The sequence below is a fragment of the Chinchilla lanigera genome, unplaced genomic scaffold (assembly GCF_000276665.1).
Source record: "Chinchilla lanigera isolate Chin_1 unplaced genomic scaffold, ChiLan1.0 scaffold00002, whole genome shotgun sequence".
In the NCBI taxonomy this organism is placed as follows: Eukaryota; Metazoa; Chordata; class Mammalia; order Rodentia; family Chinchillidae; genus Chinchilla; species Chinchilla lanigera.
Window position 1 is genome coordinate 45,007,275 of NW_004955403.1, and position 23,379 is coordinate 45,030,653.

General features: G+C 44.4%; 1 long non-coding RNA gene across 1 annotated transcript; it reads left to right on the plus strand.

Moving 5' to 3' along the window:
• Window positions 1-12,471: 12,471 nt before the first annotated feature.
• On the plus strand, window positions 12,472-17,223 carry LOC102027372. The gene is made up of 3 exons (XR_259238.1): window positions 12,472-12,702; window positions 14,498-14,585; window positions 17,103-17,223. It is a non-coding gene; the product is annotated as an uncharacterized LOC102027372 (long non-coding RNA).
• The last annotated feature ends 6,156 nt before the right edge of the window (window positions 17,224-23,379 follow it).

Genomic DNA, 23,379 nt, shown 5'->3' on the forward strand with positions numbered 1-23,379 from the left:
TTTCACTGTCTGCAGGGGTTTTTCTGTTTAATTCTGTTAGTGTAGCCTGCAGCCTAAGAGTAAGCAGAGTGTGTCTTTAATGAAGCCAGTAAATAAGTTTAACAAAAGAAGAAGGAAAGAAGTAATGTGATTTACCGGGAAAGTCCAACGCTCTCTAAATTCCAGACGTTGCTTTCCATCCCACTGTGACCCACACTTATTAGGTGAGGGTCATTTCTTCACAGCAGGCCTATGTGAACTACAGGAGGACCTAGTGGACTCCCCAAGTTTAACTCATTTCCAACATAACAGCATTTATTGTGCACCTACCTTCCTAACACAGGAAGTGCCCAGATTCACGCAAGCACATGTGCATACAGAGCTTAGCACACAGTAGGTGCTCAACTCATGCTTTTCTTCTTTGTGGCTTCTTTCCATGTCTGTCAAACTGGGAGCCACATCAGCCTGAGGAAGCAGTCATTTCATCTGCGTTTGTATACATCTTCTCCCTAGGCTAAATACTGAACAAATCAGCTTCTTTTTTAATATTACTTCCATTTATTTTGCAAAAGACTTGCTGACAAGACACCCAGCAGCATCTGAAATTTCATCTAGACAAAGAGGGCAGGGACTGGAGGAGCCAGGAGCTCTATTTTTTCCTCTGGGCTCCCCACAGCCTCCTCTCTACGCGCGGGCAAGCACACACATCTGAGCACATGTGCATGACCGTGATAAGAGACTTTCAAACGCCGCAATTCATCACCCGGTCTCTGCAAGAAGCGCGCATATGTGAAGGTGTGTGTGCGTGCTTATGTGTCGCACTCCCCCATGCAAGCACATGCTCCTGGAGCCTTTCGTACTCACAGGACACTGAGATGAAGGCACAGAGCTTACAAAAGGCTACAAAGAGACCTGGAAGCAAAGAAAGACACCCACTTTGGCTGCTTCCCTTTGGTCTTGGCTGCAAGATCTGAGCCCACTAACAATGTGATAAAGGACAGCAGAAAAGGAGAGAAGCTGCCCGCCTGCATCCCTGATGCAGAAAGAAGATAAACATTAATCACCACAGTCCCTCATGGGAGTTGAGGTGGTTCCTTAATGCATTTCAGTGAGGAATTTATGAAGTAGGTGAATGTGAATGGCAAAGCTAATTCCCCCTTCCCAAATTCCCCTGGGCCCTTCAAGTGACCCCTTGACTAATAAGAGCTAATCTCACACAGACCCCAGTGCAGACACACAAGTGCACATGTGCACACACACTAAGATACACACTTCAGAGCTCCCTGGACTCCTGCTTCAGACCTAACCACTTCTATTTGGATGGTTTGGGGGAGAATGGGAATTAACTGAATACACATTTATCGAGACCTACTTCGTACCAGACACTTCTATTTGTTTATTTGGTTTCCTCACACACGTACTGGTAAGGTATTTTTCTGGTTATCACCCCATCTGCTACAGCTGAAGGAAACTAAGATGTAGAGAGGTTATTTAGTTTTTTGCTACTATTTTCAGGCACACACAACTATAAACAGTGGGTGACTATAAGTTTAGAATATTTTTCCTTGATGCCCAAAGTTTAAAGTGAAAATTGTGGCAAGTTTTTCATCTAAGTAGTTTTTCATAAAACTGTCACCAAAATCAAGACAGAAAAATATCTCCAAAGTTTCGTTATGACCTTTTGTAAGCTTTCTCTACCCTTCTCTCTTCTCATCTCCCACTCCTTCAGGCTGCACTGACCTATTTTGTATCTCTAAAGATCAGTTTGTATTTTCTAGCACATGTGTGGACTCATGCCATAGGTATGTTTTCTTATCTGGCTTCTGTCACTTAGTATGATTATTTTAAAACTCTTACATGTTTTTGCATGTACCAATGTACTGTGTTCATTATTAAGTAGGTTACTTCCTAAGAATGCCACAATTTATTTTTCATTCACCTGTGGGTTGTTTTTGGTTTGAGACTATTACAAAAAAATTTTTCTAGGAACATTCCCGTTCAAATTCTCAAGCCTTACTACCAGGAAAAAAAAAAAAAAAACCTAATTGAAAAATTGGGGAAAGTTTTGTACACACATTTCACAAAAAAAAAAAAAAAAAATACACAGATGGCAAATAATCAAGCTAACTCCATTAGTCATTAGAAGTATTGTGATTGCTAATTGCGACACATCAATTTGACTTGAGTAAGCACTGCTTAGCAGATTAGTAGGGTGTGTCTGTGAATGACTGGCACTTAGGCTAGCAAACTGAAGGAGGAAGACCCACCCTGGATGTGTGTGGCACCAACCAATAAGCTTGTAGCCTGGATAGAATAAAAAGGGAAAAGAAGAAGTATTCCTCTGTTTTGGTAGTGTTCCAGTTTTCACAGTTGCCTTTGGACAATGGGCTAAAGTTTCTTCAGCCTTCCAGCACAACTCTCCAGCATTCCAAAGCAGACCCTTTAGCCTTCCAACTCAGATTCACAACAGAGAGCTTCCAGGCCTTCAACTCTTAACTGCTACTGTTCTCTCTGGATCTCCTGCACACTGACAGCCATTTCAGATCTCTGCCTCTGATCTTGCAGGTGGCCATTGTGACTCTTTCTGCCTCAGATCTTGTAAACATAACTAACAAATCCCTTTGTATAATTATACATATATTTTATATAGATTCATTTCCTCTAGAAAACCCAATCGACCACTCAAATTAAAACCACAGTGAGATAAATCTACACAAGTATTGCAATGACCAACCTGAGTATACCAATGATTGGTGAGCATATGGAGTGACTGCAGTGCTGCTACTTTGCTGATTGGAATATGACACAGCCACTTTGGAAAACAGTTTGAAATAGCTTCTCAAAAAGTTGACCATATGTCTGCCAACCAAATAACCTGGTCACAAATGTCCATCCACTGAGGACTGGATAAGAAAATTGTGGTACTTTTATATAATGGAATATTACACAGCTATAGAGAAAGATAAACTCGAGGCTTTTATAGGTAAACAGTCACAACTAGAGACCATACTCATAAGTGAAATAAAGCAGACATACATGTACAAGCACTGCATTGTTTCATTAGTGTAAAACCTGAAAGAGTTAATTTAAACTAGGAGGTATGATAGACATTGTGAAATGATAGGAAAACACTTAAGGGTAAAGGGCAACTGGGATGTGGGAAAAGAGAAGAGAAAGAAGGAGAAATGTTGTATGTATGTATATACAGGATAGTTAACATAGTTGTTCTACTGTCTTCTATTTCTTTGCTGAAAGAAACTGTCAATGAGTCCTTGATTGATTAATATTGCATGTCTCTATCTGTTTTCCTGAGAAACCACTTTGAAGATATCAATATGTAATACAACAAGCATTGTTAATTTCCTACCACTTTATTTGTAACTCTGTATTGTCTTTTGCTATTTTGTAAAAGGCTGTCTGTCTGTCAATGTTTTCCTCATTTTATTTTTAAAATTAAAAAAAGAAAAAAAGCAAATAACCTGGTCACTTCACTCCTAGGTAGTTAGCCATGAGAATCAAAAGCGTATGTCTATACAAATACCTGCCCATGCATGTTCATAGCGAGTTTACTTTTCATGGGCATCTATGCTTTTAAAGCATCGCAGGTGATTCTGATCAGGAGATCAGTATAGTTTGGCAACCATTATACTGAAAGTCTTGGATGCAGTATAAGATTGCTGGAGAAAGACCTCTTATTCCTCAAATAGCTACCTGTGCAGCCTGACCTCTGCACCACAGATTCTGCTCCTGCAGATTCAACAAACCAAACACACACTAAAAGTATTGAACAATGCCTCTGTACTGAACATGTGATGATGTTTGTCACTATTTCTTAAATAATACTGTATGGCAACTATTTACATAGCATTTACATTGTGTTAGGTATTATAAGCCATCTAGAAATGATTTAAAGTGTACAGGAGGATGTGTGTAGGTTATATGCAAAATCTACACCATCTTATATGGGCTTGAGTGTCCTTGGGCTTTGATATCTAAGGGAGTCCTGGAACCAAACTCCCAGAAATACCAGGAATGACTGCATAAGGAAAGTTTTAGCTAGTTGAGTAAGGAATGCAATTTAACAAATATGTGAGATGTTGGACAAGTCACTTAACCCTTTTAGATCTCTGTTTCGTACATTTGAACTATGAGAGGAAATTTCAATGACTCCCAGCCTCCAAGGATTCTATACTTCAGTGATCTCAATTAACTCCACCATAAGCCTACTCAACGTCCTTGAGCGGGAGGAATGAATCCCGTAAAACAGTATGTAGGAATGGCTTTCATCCCCATGGGAGTGTCCTTTCCCTCTTTCTAGCAAACACCCTGCACCCACAGAGACTAACACACACACTCACACACACACACACACACACACACACACACACACACATGCATCCCATCCTTTGAATCTTAAAACGTTACTGTCTCTAAGATTGAGGGTGCTAGAATTGTTGTGCAGCTATTCCAGACACAAAAGCCTCTGCGGATTTGCAGCCTACAGGAGGCTGTCCTTTACTTATCCGGATCCCTTTTGTCTGGAACTACTTCCTCATTTTGAATAAAGCTGGAAACAGAACCACCAGCCTCCCTTATTTGGAGATAGATTTGTCATTTGCAGTTCGCACCCGTACCTGGGGCAGCTTGGATCAAAAACTGTTTTCAAGGCTTCGTTTATTACCACTCTTTAAAGAATTCACCCTTTGATCAAGAGCCGAGGGATTCCATGCTTTGCCCCCACAAAATGTGCTCCCACCCCCACAATCCCAGCGCTCGTTTTGTTTCTTTTGAAAACCCTGTTTACTTCGGAAATGCAGCAATTGCTCCCGAAGTTCCTTTGATGTCTGTTGAATTTAATATATTTTGCTACATTATGGAAAAGCTATTTCAGCTTTGGGTACCAACATCTCCTTGATGTGCCAAAGGGGCTTTCTGTTGAATTTTGTGTGTGTGGTTGTTGATTTGCGTGACGGAATAGTTTTGGGAATGATTTGAAGATTTCTGTTCTTTATATATTTTTTTCTAAAGACTAGCCAAAGGGTGAACAAGCAGTAAGACTGACAGCTCCTAGAACCTCAAATTCTCCTCTGAGTCGAGGGAGAGATGACAAGGAAAAGTGCTCTCCTGTTTTTCCTAATTCCATTGTCGCATCAAGGCCTCCACAACTAACCACCGCAGGACATCTTTGAGCAACACTGTATCTATCAATGGGCAATCACCTACCTACTGTGCCACAGGAAGTTTTGTACTGGGTATAAAAGTCAAATAGATTAAAATGTAATTAAGAGATGGGAGTTATAGCTCTACAGAGCTGAATAATACATCCGAAAAAATTAACATCCACATGAAACCTGTGAAGATGCTCATTTGGAAATAGAGTCTTTGCAGAACAATCACAAGCTCATACTGGATTAAGTAACCCGATGACCAGCAACCTTATAAGAAGAGAAAAGCAGAAAATTAGACACACTTGTTTAAATGTGGCATGGTTTCTCTTATGTGAGAAACCAAAACCATAAACAAAGAGCAAAATAAAAGACTAATACTAAGAAATAAGGAAATAGATCTTTTGCAAATAGGAAAGGGACTGAGATATGGACAGAGGAGGAGGCAGGGGAAGGGGAAGGGATGGAAAAAGAATTGAGGTGCGTTGTGTCCATGGACCAACTCCCCACAGGGAATGTAATCATTATGGACTGCAAACATGCTCTAATGAACAGTGAAAATTGGAGGGAAAAGAAGGGGCACATTTGGACAGAGACACACACAAAGAGAAAACATCCACAAAGGGAGTGACAGAAGTTGGCATGATACCACCAGAAGCCAAGAAATGTGAATAAATTCCTGTTGTTTCAGACCTTCAATTTGTAGTAATCTACTATGGCAGCCCTTGGAAAACTACTACAATATCCAAGATATAACTAGTAACAGATGCCTATATATTACCAGACACTAACCTAAGAGCTGTCATGTTTAATTTTTATAACTTTATGAGATAGGTATTGTCATTGCTCCATCTTTAGGGTAAGCATAGAATTTATCATTCAAACCAACAGACGTTTGAATGAAAAAGGGGACACCATTAATTATCACACTAGAGTAATTGGCTTTAACCAGCGTTGTCAAGGATGTGTCTGTCCATACCCAAAATACAGATAAGGAAACTAAAGCATAGAAAGTCTAAGTATGTTGCTGAAGGACATATGCCTTGTAAGGAACAAAGCCAAGATTCGCAACCAGATAGCCTATCTCCAGGACACCTGCATCTGACCACTAGTCCATGCCACATGGAATCTGCCCAGCCTCTGGGCCCTCATCATGAGAGCAAAATGCCTCTGGATGTATGCTTCAGCCACACGTCTGCATAGTACAGAAAGAAACAGCCACTGGCCCAAGTGTTTAAGACCTAAGAGAACTGAGAAAATTCTGTTTTCGATAGGCAGACTTCTAGGAATAGAACTTAAAAGACTTTGATCATGATTTCTATTCTGCCCTCAAGTAACTGTGCTCTGAGGACAATCATCCTCACCCAGCTGGCCATGACCCCTTCCAGGCTGCTCGCAAATCTCTAACTTCAACTCTTCCCAGATGGCCCCAACATTAACCAGTGACTCTAAGGACAGGCCCAGTTCAGGATCCCAAGCAATGTGAAACACTTGCAAAGAACTTTGGAGAAAAGGGTATGGTTGGGCCTCTGCCTGTGGGTGGGCTCTAGGAATCTTCTGTGGTTTCTAATCTAGGAGGTCTGAGTGCCTTCAGGAGAACTTGGTCCTTGGGTACATTGAGAAACCATAGACGGGCAACTCCTCTGCCTGAGCAGCTGAAACTGGGAATGGTGTGAACAAGAACCAAGTGCCGGGCTCTTCACTAGTTCCAAAGTCCAGCCTGAACCTGGAATTAGGCTGAGTCTTGATGTCCTCACTCCTTGACTAGGACTCTGTGGGTTACTCCACACCCTAAAATCTAATCCTTTGCATTTGATAGAAGCCTAGACCAGGCTTAAGTTTGCTTTGTCTCCTTAGACCTGATGCCTGAAGCCAGCCTCTCTGTCTCAGCTGGTTGTGCATAACCTCAGCCCACAGCTGGCCTCAGCCCATCCCTCCTGCCCATGGGAGCTACAACATGGCTCACAATCCACTTAGACCCCTGCCTGGTCCGTTAGTCACCGCATCCTGCAGACTCTGCTTTCCACGCAGCTGTGAGTGCAAGGTCCCTGTCTCCTTGTGCTCCAGCCAGCACATCCCAACAGCTCTCTGCAGCCCCATGTTCCTCTGTGTTGTGTCTCTCTTCCTCTCCTCCCAGATTCCCCCTTCTCCGCTCAATATGATCTATGCGAAAACCCTAAATATATTCCTAGTTCAAAGATCAAAGCTCCCGGCATGAGGCCCAAGAATTTCCAAGCCTGGATCCAAATTGCCTTCTCCTCTCTTCTCACACTTCCCCAGGCCCAGAATGCTCTTGCTTCCTCTCTGTGCTCCACCTGCTGGGGTGAAGCACTGCCTGCCCATACAACAGGCACTGGCACCTCCCCTTCCCCACTGCCTAGAAGGCCATCACCCCTTTGATGAACTTGATCTTCTTTTCCAATTTGCAGCACACCTCCAATATCCCCTCTTCTTCTCACTCTCCCTCATTTCCTCATTCCCTTCCCAGCCTCCCTCAGGACCAGCCCCTTGGGTTGAAGGATACCAGCGCACCTGGATAAAGTGCTTAAAGCTTCTCTTGCTGCTGTCTCCTGCTGACTAATGGTGCAGTTCCTGAGATGCTTTTTTGGCTCCTGGTTCTCTGGTCTCCCCAGCCTGGGCATCCTCAAAATGCCCCACCATGCAGATAGCACCCAAAAGGGGTTCAGTAAAAGTGCTTTGTTCTGAGCCAGAACAAAGTCAAAACCCCTCACCTGGCTTCTCTCATGACTGGCTGGAGTTTGGCATGCACATGGTCCCCTGCATGGGGCGGGAACCACAGGCAGCAGACACAGACTGCCGGTGGGGCTCTGGAGAAGTCTCACGGAAGCTTCAGTAGAAACTCACTTAGAGGGAAGCCAAGGATGCTACGAAGCCCCAAGACAGAGGAAGAAAGAATATGAAAGAACGCGCTTTGCTTTGTGCATGCTCCCCTCCTTTGAAAGCTTTTCCCTGCCAGCCTGGAGCCTGTCTTCACTGTCAGTCGTTGCAGGAAGGTTCAGAGTTTTTCTCCAGCTCCCTCTCCCCATTGCCCCAGCCCTCTTGCGTTTGTTGAGATTCGGCTGCCAAGCCTTTTCAAGCGCACATCATTAATTGTACTACGCAGCACAAGTGGGATAGGGCGTTTGAGAAAAGAGAAATATGGAATTCAGGAGCTGGAGCTGCCACATGCAAAGACCATGGGGAAACAAACCAAAGACAGCCTTTAATTTTTTTGTTTTTCAACAGACAGAAGGTCACGGCAAGCAGCAGCCATTAGGCTAATTAGATCCGTGGAATAGGAGAGGGGAGTGATCACTCCAGTGGGGGAGAAGAAGGGAGGGGACAAAGACAGTAATCAAAGGCGAATAATGAATATTAAACTCTTGTAAGTAGTGTTTAATTAAGTTATTCTACACTGAGGCTTTTTGCAAATATTACCATGGGATTCAAAGTAGTACATTAAGTGCCTAGAAAACCACTAAGCGGGAAACACAGGCTGCCTTCTTTTCCTCCACTGTACGCAGCTGTTTTGTCTGCATCAGGCTTCCCGAGCCGAACACTGAGCGTAGCTGCAGACACGTGTATATCCCTGAGCTCTTGCTTCTGCCCGCTGTGCCCAACTTCCATGCCACGCCATGTGCGAGCAGAGTTTTTCCCCACAGTGAAGGTGCAAACTTTTGTCAAAAGACCCCAAGAAAAATGGAAAAGATCAACCAAAAGTTGAAAGAAGATATTTTCAAACCCTAAAACCAACGGAGAATAACTTTTCAGAATGTAGAAAAGTCTTCCTACAGAAAAAGACACAAGGCCCCGAAGAAAAATTTGCAAAATATATGAAGAGGCAATTCACAGAACAACAACAACAAAGAAATCCAGTTAAACTAAGGAAACCAAAAAGACCAATGTCACCAGAAATCAGAAAAATTCACAATCTGAAATGCTACCATTTCACACTCACCAGATAGGCAACCATTAAAACTTTATATCTAACGACACTATTAGTGAAGCTATAGAAGAATAAGAATATTTATATGATAGACATTGGTATAAGCACTTTGAAAAACAATTTGGCATCACACAATAATCAAAAAAGTTAGGTAGTGTAGAACCCAGGAAACCCATTGTAAACTGCGTTCCCTAGATACCGAGAAGGGCAGAAAATAGATGCAAGGTGGTGTTATCTGTATAGCACAAGTGGAAACAAACTAACATTCATAAACAAGACAATGGGCATGTACACTGTGGCATAAACACAGTGAAAAGCTAGTTAGCAATAAAAACAAATCACAGCATCATAATCCTAAATCTCTTAAACACAATTTTAAGCAAAAATCAAAAATAAAAATACCACAAAAAGGAATTAGCCAGAAGGAAAATACATGCATTATGGGACAAAGTATGAAAAATTTTGAAATTCTGTAGAATAGTTAGAGACACGTATATATGCATTAAAAATGAAACTCATGCAAATGATAAGCAACCTACTCAGAGGGTGGAAGATGCAATGGGCAGTACATGGGTTTTCATTATATTCATCTGTGAACTTTCTTCATATTTTAAGTATTCCATAATATATTTAAGATTAGTAAGAGTTATATTCTTAAAGAGATAGAAACACATCTTAGACTGTAAGTTTCTCAGGGACAAGGGATTAAAACAATCAGGAAAGAGTACAAGAGCAGGCCTACGGTGAAGCCAAAATGCAGTGCCACAGTGGGACACAGCAGAGACGAAGGGTTGTAGGAACCAGATGTCCTCATTCCCGGACAGTGGGTGGCCACTACCTGCCCTTGTGCTGACCCACACCCACTCTTCAGGAGTGATCACCAAGGCAAGACCAGGTAAAGTGTCTAGAGTGACACATTCAGTGCTGGTGAGCAAAATGACCTGAGGCCAGGAGGTGGAACCACAGGTAAAGAAGAAGTAATTCTTGTCAAGGGACTCAAGGTTAAATTAACCCTTCTGGCCATTCCGTATTTAACAGACATATCCAAATGGACCTTCCCTAAAGTCACAGCTTTGCTGAGGGCTCACAAAGGGCTTGTCTTCCTGTCAGAATTAGAGAAGTCTAGTAAGCAGTAGCCACAAGACCTATGTCATGGTCCAGGGGAGCAGCAGCAGAAACCGAGGCTGTGGACAGAAGTATCTGAACCTCTTCTACTTAGATTTAGATTGAGAATCACCAAATATTAACGCAGATGTTTGTAAAGGATTGCCACCATGAGCCTATCTTTAAATGGATGTTAACACTCTGTTTCAGCAAGATTGTACCCACAGGGAGACACCTACTATCATGCCTACTTATGGAAAAAGGAAGTGAATACTCCAGACAGGAAACCTAGTAAACTCTGGCATTCCTTGGCATGGCCTTGGATAATCCACTTTCTCTTCAAGAAGCAATGGCCCCAAGGCTAAAATTAGGAAATTTGTCTAAAGCAGGGCACAGCCAATTACAGTCTCTCCACCGAATTTGACCTATTGCCTATTGTGGTACAGCCCATGAGCACTGCAATGACAAAGTCAGATAGTGAGGAAAGAGACCACACAACTTACAAAGCCTAAAATACTTACTATCTTCCCCGTTATAGAAAATGTTTGTCAACCCCTAGCCTAGAGCAGTGTCCATTAGAAATACAGTGCAAGCTAGATGTGAAGTATAAAAATTGTAGGAGTCACTTTAAAGAAACAACAACAAAAATGGGGTTACAAGAAATGTAAAGATGTATTGCATTTAACTTGATATATCCTCAAAGTGCAATGTGTCATCAAGTAAAGATTCTTCAGAAAATATTTGACCTTATTGTTCTCAAACTAAATCATCAGGCTGGGTGAAGTGGTACACTCCTGTAATCCCAGCACTCGGGAGGCTGAGGCAGAAGGATCGTTGCAAGTTCAAGACCAGCCTGGGCGACAAAGTGAGCTCAAGGCAGCCTGAACTGCATAGCAAGACTCTGTCTCAAAAAGTCAAAATAAAAAAATCAAAATCAAACTAAATCGTCAAAATCGAACTTGTATAGTTAGCACTTCTAGCTCATTTCTATTCTACTAGCTAAATGTTTAGTACCCACACATGGTGAATGGCTACTATAAGAGACAGGGTATAGGCAAATATCTCTAAGATCTTTCTCACCTTTCACATAATAATATTATATAAATTATTTATAGGTCTTTTAAAAAAAAAAAAACACAAATTATCTACTCACCAGCTTCAAATTAGAGTTCTAACTCTTCAAACTCTGTCCTGATTTCTCTGATCCACACCAATCTTAGCTCATGGCATTCCGAGTATGTGGCACCCTGCAAATGCATGAATGCTGGGACCTCAACCTTTCAGAGAGTAACCCCTGGCTTCTAGCCTGCCCCGCGCTTGCTCCTTCTGCGCTTACCTTTCATTCCTGATTTTGCTCCTGGCTTTTGTATCGTGTGTCACTGCTATTTCTGGCTCCTGCCCTGAACTCCTCCTAGGTCTGTGGCTTGAATTTTTCTCCTTCTCCCCTGCTGGGAGATAGCTTTGGAGTCTTTCCAGAAACCAACTCCCAGCCCTGCCCCAAGAATAAGCACCTCTCAGAAGAGGAAATATGTCAGAAAGGGCAGGGCTCCAGCAGGTAAAAAACAAGGTGAGTTTGGAAATTTGAGAGAAAAACACTCTGAAAAGGAGATTCAGGAAAGTCAGAAGGAAAGGATTACTGAGCTTTTGGAGAAGGTACTTCTGCAGGGTTTCTGGGGCCTGCCTACCCAACACAGCATGGGTCATGAGTTCAGGAATAGAGCTGGGGAGAAAGAGGAGTGGGTGAGGTGTGTCGGGCTCCTCCAAATCTCAGTGGGTAGAGTGGATTCTTCGCTACACATAAGATGGAAATCGTATGTGGACCAGGTTCAAGGCTGAAATAAAGCTTCATTATAGAAAAGAAACACAGCTGGCTACTCCATAGGTACAGCAAAGTGAGCCCCTCCACAGACAGAGCAGAGCGGCGTGCAGGAGGAGTTATGCTGGTACAGGGTCCCTCCTGATCTCTTCAGGAAGGACATGGGCTTGTTCCCTTGATTAACTGTTTGCTTTCTTCCCCCTCTTAGCCACCCAAAAGTTTAGCTGCCTGTTTGTTTCCTGTTGAGCTTCTCCTCAAAATCCTGTTAACCATCTGCCTCTGTTATATACTGGTCCTGGAGTCAGACCAACTGGATTCAAATACACCTCTGTAGCATGGTCACTGTTTTGCCTTTGGCAAGTGATTTGACCTACGTTAGTGATTAACCTTTAAAGTCCTGTTAGCGCCCTGCTCACTGAGACTTGCGGGCACCAGGGACAGCAGTCCTGTGGAGGGCTGGGGCCAGGACACTGAATAAGCCATCACCAAGGCCTGAGACCCAACACTCAGGGTCCTGAGAAGGAAATGGAGCTGAAAGGAGGAGATGACAGAGTGCCCAGAAAGAATTCAGCACCTCAAGGCTGAGTTTCCTCGGGTCTAAGTTATCCCCTTCTGCGAGAAACCCATGAGGACGAACCCATGAAGACATTCGACATCTGCAGGGAAGTACAGCGTGCTGGGCTGGGAAGAAGGTACAGTGTCATTAGTTTTTAAATAATTACATTGTTATTATAAAAATAATTGCTTGTTACATTTTTTTCAAACAGTACATAGAAGTATAAGTTCAGTACACTTTATCTGAAATGCTTGAGACCAGTATTATTGCAGATTTCAGAGGTTTTCAGAATTTGGAATGTTGGCACAGATATGACCAGTTGAGCACCCTAATCTGAAAATTGTGCGTCGTCAGAACATGGCCCAGGCATCATGTTGGCACTCAGGAAGTCTTGGATTTGGGAGCATTTTGGACACAGACTTTTGGATTGGGGAAAATTAATCTGTGTAAGAAAAAAAGACATTTACCTGAAAGTTCTCAGTCCTGAAGTAATGATTTGTGAATCATTCTTTCATGCGTGTTTTTATACATGAATGCAATATTTAATAGAATCATATCATAAAAATTCATAGTATCATAGACATTGTGTGTGTGTGTGTGTGCATGCACACCCATTTTAGGTCAGAATATTTTTTAAATTAATTTCCTTTTTATCTTCCATATCCATATCCCATACTTATATGGGAGAAATTGTTATTATTTTGCAAAAAGGATCATTTCACACATTTCTCTGTACTTTTTTCACACTTTGTGTGCATTACTCCAAAGCAGATTTAGAACTCATTTGTGTACATGTTTGTTGCATGAGTAGACTTTAATTTATTGACTCCCTCCCTCTCTCCCGCCCTCTTCTCTACCCACCTCCTTTTTTTTTCCTCCAGTACTAGGGATTGAATCCAGGACCTTTACACCAGGCTACACCCCCAGCCCTTTTTAGCTTTTATTTTCAAATAAGGTCTCACTAAATTGCCAGGGTGGACTCCAACTTGCATTCCTCCTTCCTCAGCTTCCCAGAACGGTGAGATTACAGGTGTGCAGCACCACCCCCAACTATTTCTCTTGATGGACTCTTCTTTAGAAGCAACTTTGCGCAGGCAGGCTGACTGAGTGGTGCTTTGGCTTCTGTGAGATGGGTTCCCAGATGTGTGACTGCTGGATAGAAGGTGTGCTTGTTAAGTGAGATATCCCTACTTGACCTCAGTAAGAGCGACCTAGCAGATTAGCAAAGCTCGGTGCGTGTCTGTGTGGATGACTGACACGTAGGCCTCAAACTAACGAGGAAAGACCCATCCAATGTAGGTGACACTAACCACAGGCTTGTAGCTGGACAGACTAAAAGAGAAAAAAGAAGAAAGCCTGCCTTTTTTCTGGAGAGGAACTCCAATCTTCAACCCTGCCTATGGCTGTTAGCAGTTCCTTCAGGCTTGCACTGCAAACCCTTCAGCACAGACTCACACAGGACCCTGCAGTGAGTTTCCAGGCCTTCAGCCTTTGACTGGATCCTCCGATCCTTCAGTGGACAGGCTACATCATGCATCCCTCTGACCTAGCAGGTGGCCACTGATTCTTCTGCTCCTGGGCCCCTACCCAGTAAATCATAGGGGACATACATTTCCCTGCTCCTACTCTCCCCCAAGAGTAGACACCACTTATCTTCCTCCTGTTTTTCAGACTATTGGGTAAAAGCTGACAATTGAAGATTATTTTAGTTTGTAATTTTCTGACTTCTAATAAGGTTGAGGTTTTAAAAATATATGTGCTGTTCATTTAGACTTGCTCTTCTGTGAGGGGCTCATCCGCATCCTTTGCCTCTTACTCTTAGTTGTTGTTTACTAATTGTAAAAGATCTTTGTATGTTATAGCTGCAGATCCCTTATCAGTGTAAATTTATTTTTCTAAGCCTATTGCTTGATTCTGTTTTATATTTACAGCCAAATTGCAGCACATTTTCTGACAGAGGGGAAAAGGATGAAAAAAATCCAAGATGCTGGAAATTCAAGATCAAGGAACAGTTTTGTGGTAAGGGTTTTACCCTTGAGGTGACACCTTCTTACTGTGTCCTCACATATCTTTCCTTTGTGCTCATTCAGAAAAAGAAAGAGCTCTCAGGTGCCTCTTCTTGTTCATATGAGGACACCAGTGCTATTGGCGCAGTATCCTAGCTGTATGACCTCATCTAACTTTACCTCCCCAAACACAGTCACATGCGGCATTAACATGGAATTTGAGGAGAACCAATTCTGTGCATAACAGACAGGTTCAGCTGAAGAGGATCAACCCATGAGGAAATGACAGTCTGGTGTGTCTAAGCCACATTCATCCTCACAGTCATTTCCGTGCTCCAGCTTGACACAGAAACCGCTGGTTGATTCCCATTCCCCAAAATATGGCATAAAAATAGCAGCAGAGCCTCTAGGCTTGCAGGTGTCATGGGCTGGAGGCCTCTGTGCATGCCAAAATTCCAGTGGTCCAGCACTAGGTCAGCATACCAGATGTGTTTCATTGGACCCCAGTGAGGATAGAACCCTGAAGGTCCCTGTAATACTGTGATATATTAAGAAACACACCTTGGTCTTCCAAGCAGTTTCCTGTTTCCTGGCGCCCAGCTCCTAAACCCTTTGGAATCTGCGGAGAGAAGTATCTTTGTACGCTAATGAGATGACTGATTGCTGCTCTCCGCAGATAGTCTCAGGATAGGGGTGATGTCACCAGAGGAACCAACTATAGGATTCATGGATTGGAACTTTTAGCCTTACTCTTGACCTCTCCAAAGGAGAGGGGTGAAGGTTAGGCTGATCACCAATGGCCATAACTTAATCAATCATGCCTGAGCAATGAAGCCTCCATAAAAATCCAAAGGTAAAGGGTCAGAGAACATCCAAATGGGTGACGAAGGACACATCCACATGCCAGGAGGGGGAAGAACCCAGTTTCAGGGGACAGAAGTGCCTGTGCTCAAGACTCTTGCAAGCATCATCGTATATATGTCTACATATGTTCATTCGATCTTTTAAAATAGCCTTTGTAATAAAGCAATAACGGTAAGTAAACTGTTTTCCCAGATTCTATGAGTGGCTCTAGAAATTATTCAAATTATTGAACCTGAGAAGGGGATTGTGGAAGCCATGTTATAGCCAACTCAGAAGTGTGGGCCACGTGGGACTTAGGTCAGCATCTGAAATGAGGTCAGAGGGCTGAGGCATTTGGGTTTTTACCCATGGGGGATTCACGCTACCACCCTTAGTGTCAGACTAGAATTGATGTGTAGGACACCCAACTGGTATTGAAGAATTAGCCAATGTGGAAAACCCCCAATATCTGGTCACAAAATTTCTGTTTTGAGGGTGAGTAGTAGAGCAGAAGTGAAAATAGAACTAATTTTTTTTTTGCTGTGATATAAATCATAAGCCTTGGATCCATAGAAATCTCCCAGAATGTATCCAAGGAAAGGGAAGAAACCCCCAACTGAGCTTAAGTCAACATGGTGGCAGATGCAGCTCCTCTCAAGGAAGGACTCTTGCCCCAGCTTAAGGGCTACATTGACAAGGAGACACAGCACAGCTCTTTCAGGGATGCCCAGCTACAAAACTGCCTCACCCAAGGATACACCTTGCCCGTAATCCCCTAAACAGGGACTGATGCAGGCATAGCTATCTTGGCCCAGTTAAGTACAGCTCCGAAGGTCATCTCCCATGGGCCAGTCAAGGTTATCTTTAGACTGCATCACCCTGAACCTTCCCTTGGCCCAATTCTCTCCTGCCCTTGCATGGGTGTGGACCCAAAGAACACGTTACCAGCATAGTTAAAACCAAGGCAATGGCATGAAGTTACAGGCAAAAGCTTTCACTGCAAAGTAAGAGAAAATGGAAGAGGAAATTTAGCTTGAGAAATGCTGAAGGGGAACAGCTCTGATGGACAAGATCAGGCTGCTCCCTTACCAAAGGGAAGCAGTCCATTTTTCTGGGATTCCTGGGGTGGGTGAGGGCCCAGTTGATCGTTATCTCAGTCATGGTTGAGCAAGGTGGTTCTAGAGAAGTCCTTATTGCTCAAGAGAGCGATCCCTTTGGGAGATGCTTCTGGCTGTGGAGTGGGGAGGGAGACCTCAGGTTTGTGGATTTCATGCTGGAATCCAACATGACTGCAGGTTTAGGGCAATGACTGGAAGCTTCTAGGAATTCATTCTAGTGGCTAGAATTTGAACTTGGAAGTTCCTGCAACTCTCATCTCCTAGTGTCCTCCATGTTGAAGGAGTACAAATTAGGCAAATTTTGGGCTAAAAGTCTTGCATTACCATTTTTTAGACAGGCACTCCCTGCCTACATGCAGAGATGAGCAGCATTGGATTCCAAAGTTATGAGGTAATAAAAGAGACAGATACAAAATGAAGGCAGAAATGTCAAGTGTCATCTTGCTTTGCATTGCCCGTTGGGCATCTATCAGTCCAAAGCAGTAGAGTCTCTGCTTTTTGTAAAAGCAACTCTCAAGGCTCCCACTGTCTCAGAAGAAAACACCAACCATACCTTTCATGCATAACAGGTTAAGGGGTCAGAAGCTGGTTTGTCCCCTGTCCTTCTGCAGTGACCCCCAGCAATTTTTATTTTTCCATCTGCTTTATTCTTGGAGTCACGATGAAGAGGACATCCTGGCTTTAATAATGGACCTGGATTTTGAGGTCAGTAAGAGTATTCAGGAAGGTTAGGGAAGAATATGCACTGTACATTTAATGAGCACCAGGTCCTGAGTTGGAGCCCAGAACTACACCTTCCCTTTCTTTCCATGGTGGTCTCTACCTCAAACACTCTCTGTTGTCATTTAGAATTTAAACATCCTCCAAATGGCTCATGTGCTCAGAGGTGGGGCTTTCAGAGGTGATTAGACCATGGGCACTACAGCTGACTTCCTGTTCAGAGGCAGTGTCTGGTTAGAAGAAAGCCATCTCTGGGGGTATAACCTGGAATGCTGTGTCACCCCCATCCCTTCTCACTCTGCTTCCTGACTGTCATGATGTGAGCCGCTTTCTATACCCAGGCCCTTCCACCATGCCGTTTCTACCAGCTGACTGTGGAGTGAATCTTCTAAAAAGCATGCGACCAAATAAACGTGTCCTTTAAATTGTGGGTACCAGATATTGTGCGTCAGTGATGAGGCAAGTGGCTGAGACAGTCCCTAATAAATCATCAGCATCTCAGAGTCTGTGTCCCTATGACAGCTCTGGGCTACATGGCTGAAGATTCACATCTGATACACTTAGTGCAGAATGCAGGCAAACATGAACCAGAATTCCTCCCAACAACACTGGAGACAAGGCAGACCCTCACCTCCCCACTTTGATGTAAGGGGTACAGGCTCTCTGGAGCACTGGTGTCTGCCTGTACCTCTCCATGAAGCACGCCATTGAACCCTTCCTAACCCACCACTCTCCCATGCCAAACCACCCCTTTGCCTTACCACCCAGCCTTCTCTCAAAAGCAGTGGTTAGCAATGACCTTAATAGGAAGTGAGGGGCCCTGCTCCTTCAGCCAAGAATATAGGCCAAATTGCTTCAATGGACTTACTTACTAACCCTCCAATTTATTCCCCATTAAGATGGTTACTCTAATTTAGCCATTTGTGCCTGTCAAGCAAAGACAGAGAGGCCCTCCCAGCTCTGAAAGCTGCTCTCCACACACCATACCAAGCTCCAGGCCTTTCCCACAGCATAGGAGCCAACATCTGCCCATGCTTAGGAGTCCGTGAATAACCTAGCAGAAGCACAGGCATGAGGTTTCACTCGCATCTAGCACTCTGATTCTCAAGTTTTATGGCACAGGTTACCATTGGCCACATCATAAAATGGAGAAACACAACCTGCCTACTCTTCCAAATACCCATAAGCAACAGCGTATAAAGGGCAAAAAAGAACAAGTTGGTTTTTGCTTTGCTGTCTACTTCTGTGACCATGCAGTTTTGTGATATTTCACACCATTTCACCCCTCTAGGACTCGATTTTCTCATCAAAGCATGACAGGGTTGAAGGGAAGGTCCTAAAAAGTTAAGAATCCTTGATCTTTTTTTCCTGAGACCAGGGCTCCCAATAGTCTTTGTTGTGTTTTCCAGAGCTGACACACTGGAGCTCCGGGCCCACTCAGGTCCTTGGAGAAAGCTGAAGTGGCTGGCTCCTGCTCTCCTCTGTTGGATCAGATCCACCAGTCTAATTCCTCCCAGACTTTAATTTCCTGGAGTTTTACTTCTAAACATTCCAGAATGTTAATGTTTCTTGGATGTGATCAGTAAACAGTACATCTGGAGCTGGTCTCTCTTAATCATTTGCCCTGCATCTGAGGAGTTTATCAGTTCTCTTGGACAGTGTCCACTGTGCCATTAGCATTGGACGTGGATGTCACACTTTAAAAACCTTTTTATCTTCGGTAAAAGCAGAGCAGGGAAAGCAAACCAGATCACTTGGTCCAGGGCTCAGAGTTGGAAGCCTTTCTTATTTGTGAAATGCACTTAATTTCATTTTTGAGATAAGTGATGCAGGCCACGCCATCGGGGTGAGCTGGTGACAGGCCCGTAGTAGTCCTTGCTGCCCCGTGCACATAGAGCACTGTACATACACTCCTATACGCACCATCCTCACACACACACACACACACACACACACACACACACACCCCTTCTCATCTACCTGAAAATGCTCTCTGTGCAAAGGTCATGTGCACAACTGGAAAGGGGATACTTTTCACAAGAGCCAGAGAGAAATAATGGGGAAAACTTAATGGCTGCCACAAACATGGCACTGGGAAACTTTACATGAATCCCCTACAATCCCACAATGTCGTTGCTGGTAAGATATTCACATATGCATCATATTTTCTGATCTTTCACACCTCAAGAGCACACACTATTTCTACTTCTTGGACCATTCCCTGCTAGCCACCTCCCCACCCAACCAATGTCTCATCCTTCCTAGAGAAATCTTCTCCAACAACCCTAACTGCAGGAGAAAGCTTCCCATCACTACCCTCCACCTAAACACTCTATTGTTATAGCTCTTAGTTACATTTTTGTGTATTGTTATTGACCTATTTATTATCTGTGTCTTCCACCAGTCTTTAAGATGTAGAAGTCCTGTCTCTCCCACACACATTTCCTCATCCCTATTCCCCTGCTCAGTGTTTCTGGTGCCTGGAACGGCCTTTGCCCTGGGTGGCCTAGACAACTTTTTGACGCTCAAACCCTGTGGTCTCTTTTCCAGGTATCTCCTCTGGCTCTGCTGACTTCTTCCTGCGTCTCCTCTGCTCTGTGTTCCCATGATGCACTGCACTTGGCACCACCTATGTCTGCCGCTTCACCTCATAACTACTTGTGTGCATGACTGCTTTCCCCACAGTCTATGAAGGGAGGAAGATGTTCTGTGCATCTTAGTGTCTGAAGCACAGAGAATAGTACTGGGTGCTTAGGAGGTCCTCATCAAATAACAGTTAAGTGATTAATTGAGTGAGTTTCCCTGCTGGGGAAAAGGATAGAGATGCTGAGATTATCCCAGAGTTTCTGTTACACTTTGTCCTTAATCCAGACCGTATTAACACCTCCCACACAAGGGAGTTTTCATCCCAATAAAACATTGTAGAGTCCAGTTGAGTAATAATAAAAACAGAAAGACAACTGAGAAGTCCTTATGATATCAGTTTCAGTTTCCTAGGGCTGCCATAGCAAAGTAGTACAAACTGAAATTGGCTTTCTTGCAGATCTGGAGGCTGGAAATCTAGCATCAGGGCATCCACAGGGCTAATTCCTTCCCAGGGTTTCACGCCCTCTCCTAACCTCTGGTGGGTCGCTGGGGGCCTCTGGTGTCCCTTCGCTTATCCCAAGCATTGCCCTCAAGTGGGATGCTTACTCTGTCTTCCCTAGTCTTGCCCCCAGCATGTCTGTCTCTGCGTTCCAACTTTCTCTTTCTAGGAAGATACCAAGCACACTGGACCAGGGTGTCAGCTAATGACCTCTTTTTTAATTAATTATCTCTATGAAGACCCCTTTGCAAGTGAGGTAACATTCTGAGACACCAGGGATCTAGACTTCAACATTGTTGGAGGAAAGAGCATAATTAAACCCGTAACGGTGTATCCTCCAAACTGACAAACCAAAGGTAAGGATGGCTTTTGACTGTTTTCTGCCTGGCTTCCACCTTTGGTTATACCATGGAAATTGGAGAAAGGTTGGACAAATTTTAGATTTATCAAAGAATAACTATGATGTCTTCTTGTCTGCCATCTTCCTCTCCGTTTTATGACTTCTCCTTATTCTTCTTTAGTGCCTCCTGGCTGTTTAGAGGGTGATCCTTTCAAAAATGCTTGCAGGTCAGTGCCAACTCAAAGATGGAACAGATTTCAAGATCTGGGGATGTTTCTCCATGATGGTGTTTCAGACATGATAGTGGAGGAGGAGAGAGAGAAACAGAAAGAGAAAGAGAGAAAGAGAGACAGACAGACAGAGACACACAAAGAGACAAAGACGGAGAGAGGTGAAATTGGAGACATCAGGTCAGTCAAGCTATTTTCCCTGCCTCCTGCCTCCTGGGGACATCATGTGGTCAAGGGCTATCCCAAGTGACAGGATGTGAGAGGATCCAGAGGAACAGAGGGTGGTGTGGCACCTGCAGCTGCCCGGGCTGCCCCGAGGACTGTACTCAGCGCACAGCTGCACACGGCCTGGGTTAGTAGGAACACCCGGTCTCAATCAAGCATCAGCATGGTGCCTGGCCAGAGCCAAGGACACTGGCCTGGGGTCTGGACACGGCCTCTCTTCTAGCCTCCCCTGCTGTGAGAGGCGGGGCCGGGTTCTTCTATCTTCTCTTTGCTCAGTACCCTATGGGGCAGGTGAGGTGGGGGTGAGAAAAGAAGGTTGACCTCTAACCCTGTCCCACTCATGCATCATGTCAGCATCTGTCATGACCCCTCCTTGCCAACAAAAACCATCACCAGAACAGCAAACAGAGAAAGGGCAATGAGAACCAGCCCAACCTTCATCTGCTCACTCACTCTAAACAGAAACCGCTTACCCTAAACGGCAATCAGTCCCCGATGGATGGCCTCCTTTCCAAATGCCTTGTATGACAATGAGTGATTTGTAACAACATCCAATCAGGCGCACCTAACCTTCCTGTAATTGCCTGTCCTTTTCAGCGTTCTTAAAAGCTTTCCAGTGGAAAAGAACAGAAGCTCCTTGTCAGAAGCAGGCTATTATACAGAGAAGAGAGACACCCCCACTCCCAACCTCTCATCCAGCCTTCCCTGCACTGTCCAGGCCCTCGTCCCCTGCAGGAGGAATCTGCATCTGGCTGACACAGCCCTGGGAGCAGCCACCACCTGCTGGTGTACAGCTCCCAGCTGTTCCCCTCCACAGGCTGCTTCTGGACTCCCAAAACCTGGGCCCTGAGAGCCCAGTGAGCCCTGCAGACTCCTGCACTTCCTTGCAGCTGAGAAGAGGGGATGACAGCAGCATTTTCAGTTCACACCTGACTTTTTGATGAAAATGAGCAGAACCAAACACCAGAAAAATGCAGGGAAGAGGCCTGTGCCGTAGGACAGGTAGAGGGAGCCCAGGCAGAGCTGCCACATAGCCTGGATCCCGGATAAGGCCCACACTCGTGCTCCAGGCTCTGATGGAAAGGACAGCGCTATTCTGCTGACCCAGGGGTGGCAGGAGTCTGAGGTCAATTTCTCAGGTCCACACCCAGGCAGACAGGGCAACTGTGGGACTTCGTGAGATCCTGTATCAAACTAAATTAAAAAATATAAAAGGGCAAGGGTTGTTGCTCAGTGTGAAGGTCTTGGAACCAATCCCCATTGCTGCAATAAATAAAGTTCCTTTCTCCCCAGCTTTTATTGCTATTTGATTTGCCACTCTTTCTGCAGATGTGTAAATAAGTAAATAACCCATAAAATCACAGTCAAGACAGAGAGAGAAGGGGCTGTGGGCTCAAGGGTCTCAAGGGTAAAAAGAATAGAAATTCTCTGAGAGAGAGAAAGTTGCAGGGAGAACATGTACAAATATCTATGGCCGCAGCATTTTTACCTTGAAAACACTGGGAAGGTGTCTCACTCCACCAAACACACTGAGCTCACTCCCAGCCCCTAGATCTCCTCCAGCCTTGTGGTCCACCATTCAAGTGGCTCTGTCCTCTGCTCTGAGGACGGCTGAGGGATCCTTTCCTCTGAATATTTGCAAAATAGTAAATATTTTCCCTAGCAGATTAAATGCTTCCCAAGGGTATTTCCTAACCCTGTATCCCCAGGATCAGTCCCCGTTTCACATGTTCAGGGGGAGGGCTGGCCCTCAGTCCTTCTAACTGGTCCAGCCAGAAAGTCAGCCTCTAAAACATCTCCTACCTCCCTGCCCATCTGCTGCCCTTGGCCTTTGTGCAGCCTGCAGCCTGCAGCCTGGGAAGGTGCAAGAACTATATGCTTAGTCACTCAGTCCCAAGCATCCTTACTACCGTGAGCTGCATCAAGGTACACCTCCTCCAGGAAGTTTGCCCTGCTTGCTTGACAGCCCAGCCCCATGCATCTCCCACCCTGGATGCAATCAGGATGGACAGTTTCCACCGCATACTGGGCACTCAGCAAGTCCAAAGCTGCTTAGCTAATGGTGCGTCTGCCCCCTGTCCCCAGACAGACTTCAGAGCTGGTGGGAAAGGTCCCAGATGGACGTCTCTGTTCTCATCACCAGCTCATATCTGTGAATTAACTGACTAATGAAAGGTGCTGGATTATGCCAGAAAGGTTGCCTTCTATCCACAGCCCTGGGGATTCAGGAGGGAATTCTGCGACCT